Consider the following 20000-nt stretch of genomic DNA (forward strand, 5'->3'; position numbering starts at 1 on the left):
CTCATTCACTTGTCTTTTAGCTAATTATTCCTTCAATCATTCATAACTAGAACAATCTTCACGTTGTACTCGATCCTATGGCCATGCAATCCAAGGGCTAGTTTTTTTCTTTCTCAATTCCTGTTTTCTTTTAAGGTGGCAAACTGGCAGAAACGTTAGCATGCCGGGCGAACTGCTTAGCGATATTTCGTCTGTCTTTACGTTCTAGGTTCACATTCCGCCGAGGTCGACCTTGCCTTTCATCCTTTCGAGGTCGATAAACTAAGTACCAGTTACGTACTGGGGTCGATCTAATCGGCTGGCACCCTCCCACCAAATTTCGAGCTTTGTGCCTAGAGTAGAAAAGGAAAGTGATGCTGGAGAGGGAGGTGGTGTCACATAGTAAGTTTATTGAAAGGTGGGTGAATGTGGCAAGAATAGTCCGTGTGAACGGGCCTGCTCTAAGTGTGCGCCTGTATGACGGATGAAATGAGGAGAGGGGTGCCTACCTGAGGTGCCTTTGGTGTTAGGAGGGCCAAAGTTTGTGAGGTTCCTTTGGTCACCTCTCGGTGGAACTCACTCCTATTGGGGGAACACATTGTTGGTTTAATCTCCTTGTTAATTGTTCTGTTTTCTTCGCTGTTTACATGTTTAATCCCACTGTTCCTCGTTTGTGTATCGTCCTTTATGTTTTGTGTTCGGCCCTGGTGGCCACTAAAGAGAGTATCATCAACATCATCACCACCACCACCACCACGACCACCATCACCACGACCACGACCACCACAACGACCACCACCACGACCATCACCGGCACCACCACCACCTACACCACCACCACCACCACCACCACCACCACCGGCACCACCACCACCACCACCATCATCATCATCATCATCATCATCATCACCATCATTAATTTATCTTTTCTCAATTTTGTTTCTTCTTTTTCCAAGTATCTTCCCGACGTTTAGAGCAAAGAAATTCACTGTATACATTGATAGGCCATTAAAATAAATACACCAGATTGTTCATTTACAAAACCAAATGAAGTTACGAAAAAAAAGTTATCTACATGGGTGGTAGTCGTTCTCACAGCGACAATGCTCTTCTCAATACATGTAACATAGCAGTTACAACAATCATTGCACTTCTTGCATGGAATATAAACCAGGGCTCAGTTTCAATTAATTTTCAGTTCTTTTTTCTATTATTCCTAGCGCTTCTACAATTACTGGTATTGTAACTGCCTCGAGATGCCACATCATTTCCGATTTCATTGAGCAAACCTCTATATTTTCTAATCTTGTCCAATTCGTTTGACGAGATATTATGATCACAAAGAATAATCACCGATCTATAAACAGACTTTATTATGTAATGGAAAGTTCCAAAGAGTTGTTACATTTTCTCCTTCAGTTACAGCCTCAAGGTGGTGCTTATATAACTTGTCAACAGTTTTGATTCTATGATACCGACTTATGGACCAATATAGATATTGGCCAACTCTGTCATGTATTCATTTATACTCTACTGGTGCTAAAAGTTAACAGCCCAAGATTAAGTGATCCACTGTTTCAATCTCATTGCAGAATCGATACTTCGGATCTACTACATTTTTCATCATATTGGCTCGGTAGTTCTGGATCAAAATGCTTTGATCTTGAGCAGCTAGGATGAAGCCTTGGCCCTCTGCTTTTAACTCTGAGCTTCGTAACCACTGATGGGTGTGCTTCTGATCAATATCAGCTTGTTTGCTGCGGGTCACATAGTTTCCATGTAGAGGTTTCTGCTTCCACCTACCAGCCAATTGTTCATGTGCTTAATTTTACCTTTTTTATAGTAACTATTGCTGCACCTCCCTCTGATTATTCAGTCTGAGTATCATGCATGAAGTCAATAGCAAATATTTTGCTCTCCTTCAAAACGGAATGAAACTGCTTACGCCTCTCGTGATTTTCATTATTATTATTAAAGCAGCGGGCTGACCGAATCATTAGCATGGCGGAAAAAATTCTTTGCAGAATTTCTTACGACTTTACGGTCTGAGTCCAAATTCTGGGTCGATTTTGCTTTTTATCCTTTCAGGGTCAATGAATTAAATACCAGTCAAGAACTGGAGTCAATATAACCGACTTGCCCTCTTCCCCAAGATGTCTTCTACCTATAGAAACGTTAGCATGCCGGGCGAAATGCTTAACGGTACTTCATCCGTCTTCGTGTTCTGAGTTCAAATTCCGCCGAGGTCGACTTTGCCTTTCATCCTTTCGGGGTCGATAAATTAAGTACCAGTTGATCACTAGGGTCAATGTAATCGACCTTGTACCTATAGTAGAAAGGATTCTTATTATTGTTATTGAAGCGGCGAGCTGGCAGAAATGTTAACACGCCGGGTGAAATGCTTAGCGGTGTTTCGTCTGCCGCTACGTTCTGAGTTCAAATTCCGTCGAGGTCGACTTTGCCTTTCATACTTTCGGGGTCGATAAATTAAGTACCAGTTGCGTACAGGGGTTGATCTAATCGACTGGCCCCTCCCCATAATTTTATTATTATTATTATTATTATTATTATTATTATTATTATTATTATTATTATTATCAAGACGATGAGCTGTCAGAAGCGTTAGCACGCCGGGCAAAATGCTTGGCTGCATTTCGTCCGTCTTTACGCTCTGCGTTTAAATTCCGCCAGGTTTGATTTTGCCTTTCATCCTTCCTACGTCGATAACATTTCATTACTATATAAGCTATTAGATCCGGTATTACTTACTTTTACCAAGAATCCTGAGTCATTTTAAATCAAATTTTCACCAAAAGGAACGCAACAACCAATATCAAAATACATTAATATATAAAAGTGGCAATCGATAAGAAAATATGTTGCTCTATTTTCTTTCATTCAGCTCGCAGTACTCCTTTGCCTGGAGTAAATAAACAGTAACAAGCAATAAGTAAAGCAATGTATGATTCTATACATTTAGTGAATAGTATCAACATTATCCTATCGGAGCGTAATCTATTGGCATTAAAGTAATGGGAAAGCTTCATGGTGTTAGGCAAATCTGCTAATAAATTCTTTTTCTTTTGCGTTATATTATTGATTTTGTGGTAAATGATCTTCTCCGTAGTTGGCTTTACACGGACGCTATTAAAAGCATAAATGCATTTAATATATATATATATATATAATATATATATATATATATATATATATATATATACTATATATATATATATATATATATATATACATACATATATATATACACACACACACACACATACACACAGTCTAAATGGAGGCTTATTGCGGTCTGTATTTTATTCATAGGTAAAGAAGAAAAATCATCTATTGAAATCTAATTCAACCAACAGTTAGCAGCCATTAAAATAATATAGTAGAAATCTGGTATAAAAACAAATTCATGTTGGAGTTAGAGTGAATAAATGGTTGTCAAATGTTGGTTGATGTATGAGACATTCTGAACAAAGTTGAATAGATATGTGTCTCTCTTAGATTAAATATTAATTTATAACTTCGGCACAGGAGCACACGTTTGAACAGACGAAATATAACCGAGTTGAAGTCGTTATGTAACTGGTATTTATTTCATCAACTCCAGAAGGTTGAAAGGCAAAGTCAATATGATGAGAATTACATTGGAAATCAATGAACGAACATAATTTGATATGGCAAACATGTAGACAAATAACAAAAATATATAATTTTGTTTAAAAACACCAGTTTTGGCTGACTGCTATATGGATACATATCTCTCTCAATGCGAATAAATTAAAAGAATTCTTCCTTACAATTTCCTGGACATGTTTGAACAATAATAATGGTTTCAAATGTTGGCACAAAGCCAGTAATTTCGTGGGGAGCGGGGAGTCGATTACATTGACCTAATTGTTCACCTGGTACTTATTTTATAGACCCCGGAAGGATGAAAAGCAAAGTCAGCCTAGGTGGAGTTTGAACTCAGAACGTAAAGACGGACGAAATGCCGCTAAGCGGTCTTGCCCGGCGTGCTAACGATTCTGACAGCTCGCTGCCTTATCAACAACAACAACAACAACAACAACAACACCACCACCACCAACAACAACAATAATGATGAGGATGATGATGATGTTTTCTTTATTAACCACTAAGGGATCACAAAAAACATTGAAGACGGTACAGGACAATACAATGTGGGGTTGCATAAAAGGCGTGTTAGAAGTAGAAAAAAAGTAACAAAATAATAAAATTATAACAATGGCTAATTTCCCAAAAGAGGGAAACTTCGTAGGGCTGCTCGTCGAAACACCACAAAACTACGGTCGCCCTGACCATTAGGGCAAGTGCTCTCTCCACATTGTCCTTCTTCAACCTACAGGTGCGCGCTCAGAGTAGGCTCGTTCACTCAGACCATTCTTACAACATTTCATGCAGTTTTTTTCTAATATTGTAACAAGCCTGACGTCGAGAATGGATACACGAAATGATAAGTTTTGCACAAGTATTACTAAACGCTAGGCATATCATAATAGTAATGAGGAAGGACACAAAATAGGACAGAAAACAAAATGCCGAAAGCCAGCAGGCACAAGCGAGTGATGGATGCCGACATTTCGCCATTCTTGTGACTTATCAACATCGTGTAGCTGAATCGAACCGGGAGGCGTGGGGGCGAACTGAATCGGGGCGAGTTGTCTTACCCGTCTATCATTTTCAGGTGTCTTTACACCCTGTGTTTTTAGAAAACCATCCCTACCGCGCTAAACCACAGTGTACCAAAGAACAAGTAAAACATACATTGAGTGTATGTATGTATATATATATATATATATATATATATATATATATATATATATATATATATATAATATATATATATATTTATACTAGCTGGTGTACCCGGTAATTCCGGGGGTGAAGATGTTCTGTTGAAATGCCTTATTACTGTGATATAAGAAAGAAATTTCGTTATAACTGCCACAAAAAGTGTATTTTCCGTCACGAAAAAGTGCAAACATGTACAAGCCTCTACAAATACGTTGTAGAATAAAAAATATATCTACTGTCATGGAAAAAGTGCAACTATAAAAATGCAGAATTATCGGAGTAATGAGCATTCAAAAAAGTATGTATGTATAGAAATGTATGAATGAAGTCTTTAATGTTTAAGATTCAAATTAAGGAAGTGCAATAATAATGTTTAGCAGTTCAAAACTGTGAGTAGTGAAATGCAGAATTAGGTCGGCTGATCATGAGAATCAAACACTGATCGCTTCGCTAAAATCTGCAGGTGGTATGGGTTATTTCCCTTGGGTTGTTTAAATAAAATATTAGTAGTATGCAGTAGATAGAAGGATCCATTGGAAGGGCCCTATTATCGATTTGTCACGAGATTTCCAGACATGAGTTCTACTCACGTGTCGAGTTTCATCAAAATCAATAAAACGATGTAGGGGGAGTTTGCTAACGACGCCACAAACAAACACACACCGATTTTCCACATATGTAGTATATATATATATATATATATATATATATTACATACAAGCCTAGTACTTATTCTGTCGGTCTATTTTGCCGAACTTATAAGTTACGGGGACGTAAACACACCAACATCGGTTATTAAGTGATGGTGGAGGGGCAAACACAAGCATACTCGCGCGCGCGCACACACGCACACATTGGTGCATGTGAGTTTGAAAACAAGAATACAGCTAATGTGAGGTATGCCATAAAAATACATAGGTAAACACACACACACACACACACATACACACACACACACACACACACACACACACACACACACTCTCTCTATCTCTCTCTCTCTCCTAGTTGTAACCTGATTGGTAGAGTCGTCTTTCATTATGTTCTATTTTGTGAGAAATTCATGCGCATATAAAGGATACACATCATAGGAGAACAGAATGGAATAAGCAGAGCAAGAACACACACGAAGTCGGAAAGTGTCGCTGAGGAGGTCACAGATGTATAACGGAAAATTTCCGGACAATGCCCATGAGCTAGAACAAGAACAGTAATAAACGAGTGAAGAACGAATATATAGTGCGTGTGTTTATTTGACCAAAAAAAAAAAAATGATCTTCCCGAAATACAGTAATATCTAAATATTAATTTATCTTTTTTATTCACCCGAAGAAAACGTTTTTTTTTTTTTTACATGATGTGACACTTTTGTTCATCAATAAAGAACACGTCTGAAGTAGCTGTAGTGAACCCCAATCCATCTGTATTATCGTTTATATATATATATATATATATATATATATATATATATATATATATATATATATGCACACACATACATAGATAGATAAATGCACACTCATACATACATATATGTATATACACATGCGCACACACACCTATAAGTAGAAATGGATGCACTCAGTGCACGATAAATGTACAGTTCAAGTTGTGGCTCATATTAATAATCGCATTAAATTCCTTCTGTATTATAAAGAGAACATCAATTATGCGAGAAGTAAACACTGGTATGAATTTGATAGTTCTTTACGTACGTAAAATATGTAATAAAGGAATACCAAGCCCATGTCTGTTTTCTTTCTTTCTTTCTTTCTTTCTTTCTTTCTTTCTTTCTTTCTTTCTTTCTTTCTTTCTCTATCACACACACACACACACACACACACACATACCGTGTTTCCCCCAAAATAAGACCTACTCCGAAAATATGCCCTACCATTTTATTTCAGGATGTTTTTAATAGAAGCCCTACCCCGAAAATAAGACCTAGTCAAAATTGCATCAGCTTGTTAGCAAAACCATGTGATGTTTGCAAAATAAACCAATTACCGAGCTTGGTTAAAGTCTGCGCTAAGCGCGCATGCACGGAGTTGTCTGCCTTGGTTTGACTCCTTTTTTCCCCGAGGCAAGATGAGTGCAAAAAGAAAGAGTTATTCCGTGGAGTACAAGAAAGGGATTGTGGAAGAGTCACATAACAAGAACCTTACGGCTTTCTCTAAGAAGAAGATGGATCTCCGAATGGTTCGAAAATGGCGAGCAGGGTAGGATAATCTCATCAGACAGGTGGATGAGGGAAGTGCTAAGAAGCGCAAGTGTGGATCAGGTCGACAACCGTTATTTTCGGATCTGGAAGTTATTACCTTGGGATGGATTGCTGACATAAGAACAAAGGCTTTGGTTGTACGTAGGGCTGATATTCAAGAATTTGCTCTTGCAATGGCACCACAGTTGGATATACCCCCAGAAATATTCAAAGCATCACTTCATTGGTTGGATAACTTCCTTCGGCGATATGAGCTCTCTCTAAGAAGATCGACAGCACTGTTCTAGCTGGAGGATGCTGAAGTGATTCAACGTGCACCTGCATTCAAGTCCTTCGTTGATGGCATCGAATTTTCTAAATACAATCTATCCAATATAATTGCTATGGATGAGACTGCAGTATTTATGGGCCAAAGATCTAAAGCGACAATTGAACAGACAGGTGCCTCGTCAATCAACGTTGCCTCAACGGATTAAGAAAGTGCAAGAGTTACTTGTATTTTAGCAATTTGTCATGCTGGAACAAATCCCCCACCGCTTATCATCACAAATGGCAAAAAAGAGAAAATAGAACGAGTTTCGAGCATTTATGCTCTTGAAACGGAAAAGGCTTGGTGCACGGAAGAAAATGGGTTGATTTAACTATGTCATTTCTTTTATGTGGTTCTCAAAGAGGTATTTTAGTCTAGGATTCGGCCAGTACTCATCACGCAAACGATAGGAAAACCTTCCTTTCTGAAAGAAGAATTGACCACATAATGATTCCTACGGGAAAGACTTGATATCTACGAACATTAGATCTTGTAATAAACAAGCTCTTCAAGGATTATTTACGGATGGAAGTGAATGAATATATCGAACACAGAATGGAGAGAAAACAGCGGGGAAACTTTATCAAACTCAAATTCCAAGAAATTGTGAATTGGGTGAAGAATTCATGGAATAAAATTACCGACAGTTGCGTTGCCAATGCACAACGAGCAGGATACTTGGACAAAAAGGGTTCATTTAAAGAAAGTTCTATTGCCAAACATGACTGGAGTCCATGATTCTACAGGAAATGGATTTGCAAGAAATTCACTCTGAAATTCGGAGTTTGATGATTTATGAATGTGTTCCAGAAGAGGACGAAATGTTTGTACTTGACTAAAAACTGTAAGCAAATAAATAAACTTTTGATAACTAAAAACATAGATTTCCTTTTTACAATTTTTTTCCTTTTACACGAGGACATGAGACTCTTTTGTTTTTCTTGGATTTGTCCGCAAAAATATAAGACATCCCCCGAAAATAAGCCATAATGCGTTTTTTGGATGCAAAATTGATATAGGACCGGGTTTTATTTTCGGGGAAGCATGGTATATATAATTGTATATGTATATGTATATATATATATATATATATTATATATATATATATATATGTATATATATATATGCGCATGTGTATGTGTGTGTATGTATGGAGAGAGAGAGAGAGAGAGGAGAGAGAGAGATAGAGAGAGAGAGAGAGAGAGAGAGAGAGAGAGAGAGAGAGGAGAGAGAGAGAGAGAGAGAGAGAGAGAGAGAGAGAGAGAGAGAGAGAGAGAGAAACTCTCAACAAACCGAGACTGCGATGTATTGGGTTGGCAACTAAGTTCCCGCCGGTTTTTTTTTAAATTTTTATTTTTAAAAAGTTTTAATAAAAATAACAACTAATTAATCAATAATGTATTCACCCTTGATGTTTGCAACTTCTTTCCAACGTTCAACAAGATTTTCAATACCTCGTTGGTAGAAATCACCCGTTTTCGACTCGAAAAATTGGCCCAACCAATTCTGCATCAGTATTGAACGAAACTCCGCGCATAGCATTTGAAAGACGTGGAAATCCGTTGGTGCCAAATCAGGAGAGTACGGTGGATGTGGCCGGGTTGAGTCGTTCCATCTGTTGAACATAGAGTTCCGCGTTGACCGTTTGGTTCCGTTCAAGCAATTCGTAATGAATAATCCCTTTCCAGTCCCACCATACGCACAACATCGTTTTACGCGATGAAGATTTTGTTTCACGCGCGGTGTCGCTTGCTTACCGGTGCTAAGCCATTCCTTATGCTGCTTCATATTGATGTACAGGCACCATTTTTTGTCGCCAGTAACGATTCGGTAAAGAAATCGTTGCTTGTGTCCATGAGTTGAGCGGTGATGAGTAAGGAAACCAGCGGAGATTGTGGCTCGTTGATTTTTGTTGTTGTCATTTAAAGCATGTGGAACCCATGCTTCATACTTCTGAACCTTTCCCATCGATTGAAGATGCTTCACTATAGCAGTGTGGGAGCATTTAATTTTCTCTGTCTGTTCCCTTGTGGTTTGACGAGAATTTTCGTGCAAAAGTTGATTTAATCGCTTTTCATCGAACTCAACTGGACGGCCAGAACGAGGTGCGTCTTTGAGGTCAAAATTTCCATTTTTGAACTTGGCATACCAATCCCGAGCGATTCTGTCAGCTATGGCATCTCTCCATACACAGCACAAACGTCACGATCAGCTTTTGCGGCCTTAGAACTTTGATTAAAAGCAAAAAGAAGGAGGTGTCGAAAATGCTCGTTTTTCTTAACTTGACATTCCATTTTAATGATCTGAAAATAAACAAAAATTAACTAAAATTAACTAGAAAAAGAAACACAGTCATGCATTCCCAGAAACACAGTCATGCATCCATTTCTAAAACTATCAAGGTCTCAAAATGATAGATGAGATAAAATTATTGAGATACCGGAGGATCAATGGAGTCAGATCCTTCACTTCTATACCCAATTCTTTATTGTACATGATCAAACTACTTTTCTTCAGAGCAATCAATATCTCATATCTTTTCTTTTATATTTTATTCGATAACTTTTATAACAGGATCGTCCGGAAGAGGTCTCCAGCTACGAACATCATCTCTTTGAATGTAAGACACATGTCGACTAAACTGGCGGAAGTGGAGACTTACATTCGCACATATCAAGTTTAACCTCATGTATTACATAACAAATTCTAGTTTCTCTGAATGCCTCATGCTTCAAGTTGACAGTGTAACCAATTTCACTATGGATTCAGTATTAACTGATCTGATTCTACTGTAAATTGTCGATTAATTGACTTCTGTTCCAGTTATTTCTTAGCAAAGTGTCCGCTTTCGTGACGCGTTGAATGCACATCTAATATTCATTCTACGCACAGAATACAAAAGCTAATAGAAGAAATGGTTTCTTACATACAACTCGGATTTACAGACTAAACCAATCAAATTTGCTACTGTCGATGCTATAGTGAAAACCTGATGCATAAATACATTATATTGTAAGACAAAGGCCTTTATATAATGTTAATTAAATTCCATCTTAGTTATACCATTTCGGTATCTGTCATCAACGCATGTGAAATGGAAGAAAAACTGGCGTGAATACAATTTAATATTACAACCGTGAATCACTATTTGAAAATAGCCGATATAAAGTTTGGTTGGTTGCTTGCTTGTTTCTCCATTCACGCTTTATATCGCATAGAGAGAGGTGGAAAGCGAGATCATAAAAGAGAGACACAGAGAGAAATAACTGGAAAGCTGTAGAATGAGTGCACTTACTAGGCGTGGTGGCCGGCAATGAGTCCCCCCCCCACACGCACTGCTGAAGAAAAAGAATCACAGGAATAGAGGAAGGGAGATGGAAAGGAAGAGGGGAGGGAATAAATGACAGAGTAGCAAAGGGAAGAATCACGCAAATAAAAAAAATTAATTTCATTTAATTTTATTTTAAAGTAATTTTAAAAAAATTTTTATTTTGCTTGTTTCAGTCATTAGACTGTGGCCATACTGGCTTTGATGAATTTTTAATCGAATGAATCGACCCCAATACTTAATTTTGTTAAGCCTGGTACTTATTCTATCGGTCTTTTTTTTTTTATCAGTGCGCAACTGGTACTTATTTTATTAACCCCGAAAAGATGAAAGGCAAAGTCAACCTCAGCGGAATTTGAACTCAGAACATAAAAGACGGCCGAAATGCAGCTAAATATATTTGTGTGGACATGGGGCTTGAGAAGTATGGTAAATAAGGGTTTAAAACAAGAAAATGAATAAAAGCAAAGTCGCGACAAAATAGATCAACACCAAGAAACTGAGAATCTAGAATTAGAGTAGAAAAACACAAGAATTAATGAAACAAGTAAATTAAGAATAAACAAGGCGCAGGAGTGGCTGTGTGGTTAGTAGCTTGCTAACCAACCACATGGTTCCGGGTTCAGTCCCACTGCGTGGCATCTTGGGCAAGTGTCTTCTGCTATAGCCCCGGGCCGACCAATGCCTTGTGAGTGGATTTGGTAGACGGAAACTGAAAGAAGCCTGTCGTATATATGTATATATATATATATATATATATATATATATATATATATATATATATATATATATATGTGTGTGTGTGTGTGTGTGTGTGTCTGTGTTTGTCCCCCTAGCATTGCTTGACAACCGATGCTGGTGTGTTTGCGTCCCCGTCACTTAGCGGTTCGGCAAAGGAGACCGATACAATAAGTACTGGACTTACAAAGAATAAGTCCCGGGGTCGATTTGCTCGACTAAAGGCGGTGCTCCAGCATGGCCGCAGTCAAATGACTGAAACAAGTAAAAGAGTAAAGAGTAAAGAGTAAGCAAAATTAAAAATTGAAAATAAACACTATATAAAAATTCGATTGGTATTAAAAATTTTAGATTGAGCACACTAACTATACGAGTAATTGACTACAGTTCTAACGTAATACATAGAAGCTATACACTCATAGTTTTTAACCCTTTGTCTGTCCAAAGCATTTCCGTAAGTTTGCCCTAAACGTCCATTCTTGTTTTCAGACATTTAGTCCTTTTTTCATACGCTCTGAGTAATATAAATCTTTGTTTTCATAAGCTCTAAGTTACCTTAGTGGTTAAAAGAAAAGTGGAGGCGGTGCAATATGTATCATATATAATTTATCGACCCCGAAAGGATGAAAAGCAAAGTCGACCTCGGCGGAATTTGAACCCAGAACGTAACAGCATACGAAATACGGCTACGCATCTCGCCCGGCGTGCTAACGTTTCTTATTTCTTTATTGTCCACAAGGGGCTACACAGAGAGGCGGTGAGCTGGTAGAAACGTTAGCACGCCGGGCGAAATGCTTTGTGGTATTTCGTCCGCCGTTACGTCCTGAGTTCAAATTCCGCCGAGGTTGACTTTCCCTTTCATCCTTTTAGGGTCGATAAATTAAGTACCAGTTACGCACTGGGTCGATGTAATCGACTTAATCCGTTTGTCTGTCCTTGTTTGTCCCATATCTGTGTAGCCCCTTGTGGGCAATAAATAAATAAGAAACGTTAGCATGCCGGGCGAAATGCGTAGCCGTATTTTGTATGCCGTTACGTTCTGGGTTCAAATTCCGTCGAGGTCGACTTTGCCTTTAATCCTTTCGGGGTCGATAAATTAAGTACCAGTTACGCACTGGGGTCGATGTAATCAACTTAATCCGTTTGTCTGTCCTTCTTTGTCCCCTCTGTGCTTAGCCCCTTGTGGGTAGTAAAGAAATACATATATAATGCATTGACTCCAGGAAAATATGTTCTTTGTATCATGTTGTACCCAGGGTAAGCAAACAGTTAAGTCGTCTGGAAAATGATTTATAGTTTATCAGTTGCAGATGTCGTATCATACAGTAAGGATGTTGTGGCATGTGGACGTATAAAGAGGTATCGAGTAATGTGGCGCAGTTAATTAAGTTCAGAAATTCTATGAGATATTAAGGCACGAGAATAAACGGTAAAGAGAATAATAGAAATACTTGTAAGATTCCTCTTCTAAGTAGTGGGACAGTTCTTCTCCTTTCAGTGAATTAAAATTGTGGTCAAGAAAAATTTCTGACATGATTAAGTATATAACTCCCTAAATATACTGTCGACGGGGGGCGAGGGGGTATTTACAACACCACAAAGGTAGAAGTGGATACATAAATAATTAGTATTGAAAATATGACGACTAAAAAGGCACGTTCGGTAGAGCTAAAAAGGTATCAAGTACAAATGAAAGGTTATTTTAACAAATTCATTTCAGAACACAGAGAAAAATATGTTTGCATAAGTGCGGCTGTTATTAAGAAGCTCGCTTTACAACATTATGGTTTTGGGTTCAGTCCCACTACACGGCACCTTGTGCAAATGTCGTCTATTATTGCCATAGGCTTGACAGATGTCTTGTGAGTGAATTTCGTAGACTGAAATTGCGCGGAAGTACGTCGTGTGTGTGTGTTTGTGTGTCCTCTCCACTACTTGACAACCAACCAAATTTCACACACAATGGTCGACCCGAGAATATGGCAAAAGACATTTGCTCAGAGACTGTGCTGTAAAGTTGAACCTGGAGCCACATATTTGAAAAGTAACCTTAACGAAACGATTAGCATTGTAAATGTATGCATTTTTTTTAATACCCTGAACCTAAGGAACTGCATTTGGAAACATTCAACATTCAGGCCTGAATGCTGGTTGACTCGTCCAAGTAAGAATAAAAGGTTTTATTACATGGCGCTGAGAAGCCCCCAGAATTAATTCTAGAAATAATACGAAATGTTATACAATTAATTGCCAGTAGCTTTCTTAAGCAACAGAATTTCTTTGAGTGTCCTATCAAAATATATTTTCAAAAGAAAAAATATTTATTACTTTAAAATAAAATAAAATAAAACAAATTTCTCATTTGTAAAACTCCTCTCACATTTAATCTGTCATCTACTCTCTTCCTCTGTATGATTGTGTGTGTGTGTGTGTGTTGCGTCCATTTACTCATTACTTGTCACAGAGCTTCGTATGTTAATTCACTCGGTATCTCTCTTTATTCCCATTCTCGCCTCTCTATACAATGTAAACCAACATTTATAACAGCTTTTATTAAATCGAGATATTGCAGTTGATTGGAAGGATCGTTAAAGCGCGGGATATAATGTTTTGCGATATTTAGTGAAGGCCCTTTACATCTGAGTTCAATTTCCACCAAGGTCAACTTTGCCTTTTATCTTTCCTCTCCTCAAAATGGATGGCTCCGTGTCAATACTAGAACTCAATAATCTCGATCTCAGAGGAAAGCATTTAATTGAACACATGTTTGGATAGGTTTTAACTCACTGGGGCAGTTACAAATTTAACCCTAACTTGTGACACGCAAGTGAGATTGAATAATTCCAAAAGAGTTGGTTACTAACTATAAGCAGCATCATTTACACAAAAAATACCAACCGACACTCGGGAGTGTTTCAGAACAAATACTCGAAGTATCTACTCTTTTGCAGTAGGAGGAAAAGATTGGAAAGGCTTATACCATCTCGAGACTGGCATTGTACTTGGTTTAATTACTTTATCGATTTAATGTGGAAGAAGATGTTGTGTTCATGGCTTATTCTGGTGAGATTGATATGGTTAATGTTGCTCTTGAACTGTTGAAGGTTGAAGGTAGTGAGGGAAAATATGGATAAGGAGGAAATTTCAAAGGGATGATGTTTTGGTGAGGAAGAGTAAGATGTAGTGGTCATTGTGAGGAATAGGTATATGGTGGGAAGACTACGTTTGACGAGAAGAGACGAGTGAGTCAGAAGTGCTTGATGGGTTGCACTAGAGCAGTGCTGTAGAGGTATAAAAAGACAGAGAGAGGACAGAGCACTGCGGGACTGAATGTTGGACTGTGTCCGTGAGTGACTTCATGACAATCAGTCGAGTGGGATTGCAGAGAGGGATCCTCAGTGATTGTAATTCTTAGCATTTGTCGCAGCCTTGAGGGTTCCAGTTATGTGTTGCTCGTATTTAAATGGTTTATACGATATTATTTTCTAGATCAGTGTAGTGATTGCTTCTGGGGCTGTTGTGGGAGATAATTTTTGTATGACACAATTGAAGATTATTTCCGTGGATGGAGTGAGAGGCGATTTGATGCAAAGTGAACAGAGCAGGATTCGGCGAAGTGAGTCTCAGTGGCTATACAAAGGGTCGATAAAAACCTGAAACGATTTTAAGTATTAAGGGTGCTAAATTATTAAGCGAACTAAATGTGGAAGAGAATAGTAATTTAAGACTAAAACTCACTAGTTTCCAACCAAACATCGATGCAATGATTAGTATTCACCAACTACATATTTCTCAATAAATATTCCGATAATATCAATATAATATGACTGAAATTCTATTGTTATTTACGAATTTCGCTAAGTATTTTCATTAAATCTCCTTTGATATTTCTAATTAAAAAGCGGCAACGGCACAAAAGAACGAAGGAGTTATTGTTTATAAATCAATTTTTTTAAATTAATTACATTTTTTAATTTTGCATCAGAATTTTGTATGATAGGGTTCGATAAGTTATCAACAATTCAATGGTGGTGGTTAATGATAAAAGAAGTTTGCTGACCTCTGCTCTACATTATGTGTTGATGACACATACAGTTAGCTGACCGAAAGTGTCCCTTACTTTTCCTTTGTATAGTCTCAATTAACATTAGGCCTGTACAAACTGGTAAATATAGGTCCCAAAAATTCATGGAGGTTTCCATCATAGAGAGACCGTCATTGTTTCCAAACGTATTTGCTGTCTTTTTTTATTTCTATCTTTTCTTTGGATTAGCAAAGCATCCAGTCTAATCTGACGTGCAAATCTCTAAGCAAAACTGCCTGCTTGCAGGCATCATCCATCTCTCACCTCTTGAGTTGGTGGATTCCTATCAGATCATACCATAGCGGTGTATGCTGATCCATTTTCTATTATCTTTGGCGTGTCCCACTGTTCACTTTTGTCCCCTACACAATCCTCCGTCATACACGTCAATAACCTACTTACCTTCAGTCCAGCCACTCACGATCTCTTCACTCCTCCCTTACCTTCCTCCCTCAAGTGTCATCCCTTGCAACCAAGATACCTCCCGCTAAATCTACCCTGACGCTTTGAGACCTCGAAAATATCCACCGATAGAGTCATGCAAAATTTGTCTCTTTCAACCGCACTAAAGACCATAATCACTACGCATACCAAGAAATCATTACCAAACCTCACCTTACTAGATATGAACAAATCTAGAACTCTCAACTGATCAAGAGTCTTTGAGCGATCTGGAGTCCTCAACAGATATAGAGCTCTCAAAAAGATATAGAGCTCCCAAAAGATCTAGAGCCCTCAAAGTTACAACAGATGTTAAGACTTATCACCGGAGAGGATCTCTCTTGGCAGCTATACTTTCTTTATACAATAAAGACTGCACCTCAGAGATTGTCCTTTCTCTTCAGGACCAGAAAATATTTCAGCTCCTAACAAATATTAACATTGTAAGAAGTTCAGGTGAGATCATAGTAATGTTCTCTTCTCATTTCCGGGACGCTGATGCACAATAAACTACCCTAGACCTCAACCAAATAAAGGCCTAATCATTAATTGACACGAAGTTGCTCATAAACACACAACAATATCTGACTCACAGATGTGCTGTCTCCTCTCTTTGTATTTTCTGTCTTTTCTACTTTTGCTAAACTGGTCATCTCTTCTGTGATCTGGTTGGTCTCTTGTCACTCAAGCACTTACGATTCACTCGTCTGCCCTCGTCACCCATACTGTATCTGTCCTAAATCCTACACTAACCACTACACCCAATCAACCCTCCCCAGAACGTCTACACACTAGAATTCCCTCCCTGTAACTGTTCAAGTGGAACGTTAGCAGTATCATTGACACCAGTTTCAGAAATTCTGTCAAGGCGATGGGCACGAGGAATTTTTCATCCAGGTGAAATTCAGGACAGACTCAAATTTGGGTACAAAACCAACAGTTTCAAAGAGAAAGGGCTAGTCGATTGCATTGACCCAAGTAATTGACAAACTTTATTTTACCCAGTCTGGAGAAATGAAAGGTATTGCTGAGCTCTGCAAGATGTGAACTCAGAACGTAAATTGTTGCAACAAATATCGCGAGGCATTTTTACCAATGCGCTAACGAGTCTGCCAATCCACCATCCTGATCAAACTAATTATGGTTTTCTAATTTAGATACAAAACTGGCAGTTTTCAGGGGACAGGGTTCGTCAATATAATCGAACCGAGTACTTGATTGGTAATTGTTTTATCGATCCTCGAAAGAATGGAAGACAAAGTTCATTTTGGTGGGCTTTGTCTGGTCCAAACTAATAATTCTTTATATAGCAAGGGGCAAGTTGATTATTACAAACCCAATACTTGACTGGAACTTCAATTTATCAACCCTGGAAGGAGAAAAAGCAAAGTATACTTCGGCGACTTTAACACAGAAGATAAAGAGAGAGGCACGAAACATCTAAAGCATCTGATTCAGCGCAATAACGATTCTGTCAGCTCACCGCCTTACTGTTGGCACATGACCAACGATTTCGGGGTAAGTCGATTACATCGACTGCTCAAGTGGTACTTATTTTATCGACACCGAAAGGATGAAAGGCAAAGTCGACCTCAGCGGAATTTGAACTCAGAACATAAAAGATGGACGAAATGCCGCTAAGTAGTTTGCCTGGTGCGTTGAAATTACTGCCAGTTCATTTATAAAAAGTGTGTTCAATAAGCCGCTATAGAGAAACAAGCCTTGTATCTTTCAAATTCCGGCAAAGCACTGTACAATTAAGCTCAGCGATCTTTGACACTAGCCTAACTAAAAAAAAAAAAAAATTTTTTAAACTGGTATTGATTACATTAACACTACTGCCCCCCGCCCCTACTACTACACACACACACACACACACATCTCACACAATGGCTGTTAAACTTCCTCAAGAGAAAACAACATTACACACAAGGAAGGCGGCGAGCTGGCAGAAACGTTAGCGCGCCGGGCGAAATGCTTAGCAGTATTTCGTCTGCCGCTACGTTCTGATTTCAAATTCCGCCGAGGTCGACTTTGCCTTTCATCCTTTCGAGGTCGATTAAATAAGTACCAGTTACGCACTGGGGTCGATATAATCGACTTAATCCGTGTGTCTCTCCTTGTTTGTCCTCTCTGTGTTTAGCCCCTTGTGGGTAGTAAAGAAACAGGTATTTCGTCTGCCGTTACGTTCTGAGTTCAAATTCCGCCGAGGTTGACTTTGCTTTTCACCCTTTCGGGGGTTGATTAAATAATTACCAGTTACGCACAGGGGTCGATATAATCGACTTAATCCGTGTGTCTGTCCTTGTTTTTCCCCTTTGTGTTTAGCCCCTGAGATCAATCTAATCGATGGACCCCTCCCCCAAAATTTCGGGCCCTTGCGCCTAGAGTAGAAAAGAATATTACACTCAAGAAAAAAACGCCTGTCTTGTTTACAGGGGACGTGGGTTCGAGTCCCACGGATAGATTTCGACATTTTCTACCCAAAGATTTTTTAGCTCAACATTTACATGCTATTATTTGTAACTTTATCTGCTTCAAGATTCACCGTTCCAAAAAGGATTATAAATATATTTTTCATACTTTTGAAGGGATGCGAGTGGGGAAAATATATTTATTTTTCTATATTTGGTTTACTTCAGAATATTTGTCAAGTGTGAGATATGAATAGGAGAAAATGAGAGAAAGAGAGAGAAAAAGAGGGGGTAACTGTTTGAAGGAAGATATATGACCAATCCAGTCCTTAGTACGAAGTTCCATTCTTCATATTTATTTGGCTTTACTCTCTTTGCATTTTGCTTCTTTTTCTTAAACGTTTACACGTCCGTAAAGACCACTATGGAAACAAGTATACAACCATTTAGAAGTAAACCGTAAGTCCATTATACAAAGTTCTTGATGGTCAAGGATCATATATATTTGATAGCACAGGGTGCAGTGTCACATTCTTGACATCTTTCATACATTTTCTAAACAATCCAACCGGTTTTGATATGAATGAAAGTATGTTGACTATGGTGGTGATGATGACAAAGGCGACGACAATGATGATGATGATGATGATGATGATAATGACGGTGACGACGATGACGACGATAATGATAACTGCAGGAGAAATTAGCAAAATGACCATGTGCAGTGAGTGTATTGTTGCAAACAAAATAATTAGTATAAACAGCAATGCGTTTAAGGCTTACACAGGAAATTGATTTCTTTTAGCTACTTTTCAAAGATTTCTTCACTTGTGTGAACAAAGAAATTGTTGTTGTTATTGTTGCTGTTGTTTATCTTTATTTGATGTATTTTATTTAAAAGTTTGCTTTAAAAAATGTTTAATTTTCTACATTGGCGTAGTTGGGAGATTACAGAATATTTTAGACATATAAATTGCTTTCATCCTTCTTAAAGATCAGTTTACAGACACACATCAAATTACAATTTCTCCTGAATACACACAAATGCGTACACGCGCACGCATGCACACACACGCACGCACACACACACACACACACACACACACACACACACACACACACACACACATTTTAATGCTTGCTTTAAAATCAAGTTATTTGAAAACAATTTAACATTAAACTGAAGGAATTTTTCATACTATTTGTAAACTTCGAAGTCACTCTCAACCTTTGCCTTTGTAAAAGTTTAATATTTGTATGTACAGGAGTAGACGTGGCTGTATGATAAGAAGCTCGCTTCCCAACCAGGTGGTTCCGGGTTCAGGCCCACTATATTATGACACCTTGGGCATACTTCTACTATAGCTCCGGGCTGACCAAATTTGATAGACGGAAACTGAAAGAAGCCCGTCGAATATACATATATATATATATAATATATAATATATATATATTTGTGTGTGTGTGTGGTGTGTGTGTGTGTGTGTCTTTTGGGTTTGTGTTTGTCTCCCCATCACAGCTGACAACCGGTGTTGGCATGTTACGTCTTCGTACTTAGCGGTTCGGCAAAGATGAATGATAGAATAAGTACCAGGCTTTAAAAAGTAATGGAGTCGATCCGTTCGACTAAAAGAATTCATCAAGGCGGTGCCCCA

The 20000-nt window shown here is 38.3% G+C and overlaps 1 protein-coding gene and 1 long non-coding RNA gene across 4 annotated transcripts in view; one reads left to right on the forward strand and one right to left on the reverse strand.

The window, feature by feature from the left end:
- LOC115214785 (corticotropin-releasing factor receptor 2) overlaps positions 1–20000 on the reverse strand; it is a 114186-nt gene that overhangs the window by 66070 nt on the left and 28116 nt on the right. The window lies entirely within an intron of this gene.
- Positions 4193–20000, forward strand: part of LOC118764524 — a 20074-nt gene continuing 4266 nt past the window's right edge. Inside the window, exons 1-2 of the long non-coding RNA XR_005000334.1 lie at positions 4193–4203; positions 11362–11369. This is a non-coding gene — a long non-coding RNA (uncharacterized LOC118764524). The remainder of the gene's footprint in view (positions 4204–11361; positions 11370–20000) is intronic.

Source organism: Octopus sinensis, linkage group LG8, assembly GCF_006345805.1.
Source record: "Octopus sinensis linkage group LG8, ASM634580v1, whole genome shotgun sequence".
Classification (NCBI taxonomy): domain Eukaryota; kingdom Metazoa; phylum Mollusca; class Cephalopoda; order Octopoda; family Octopodidae; genus Octopus; species Octopus sinensis.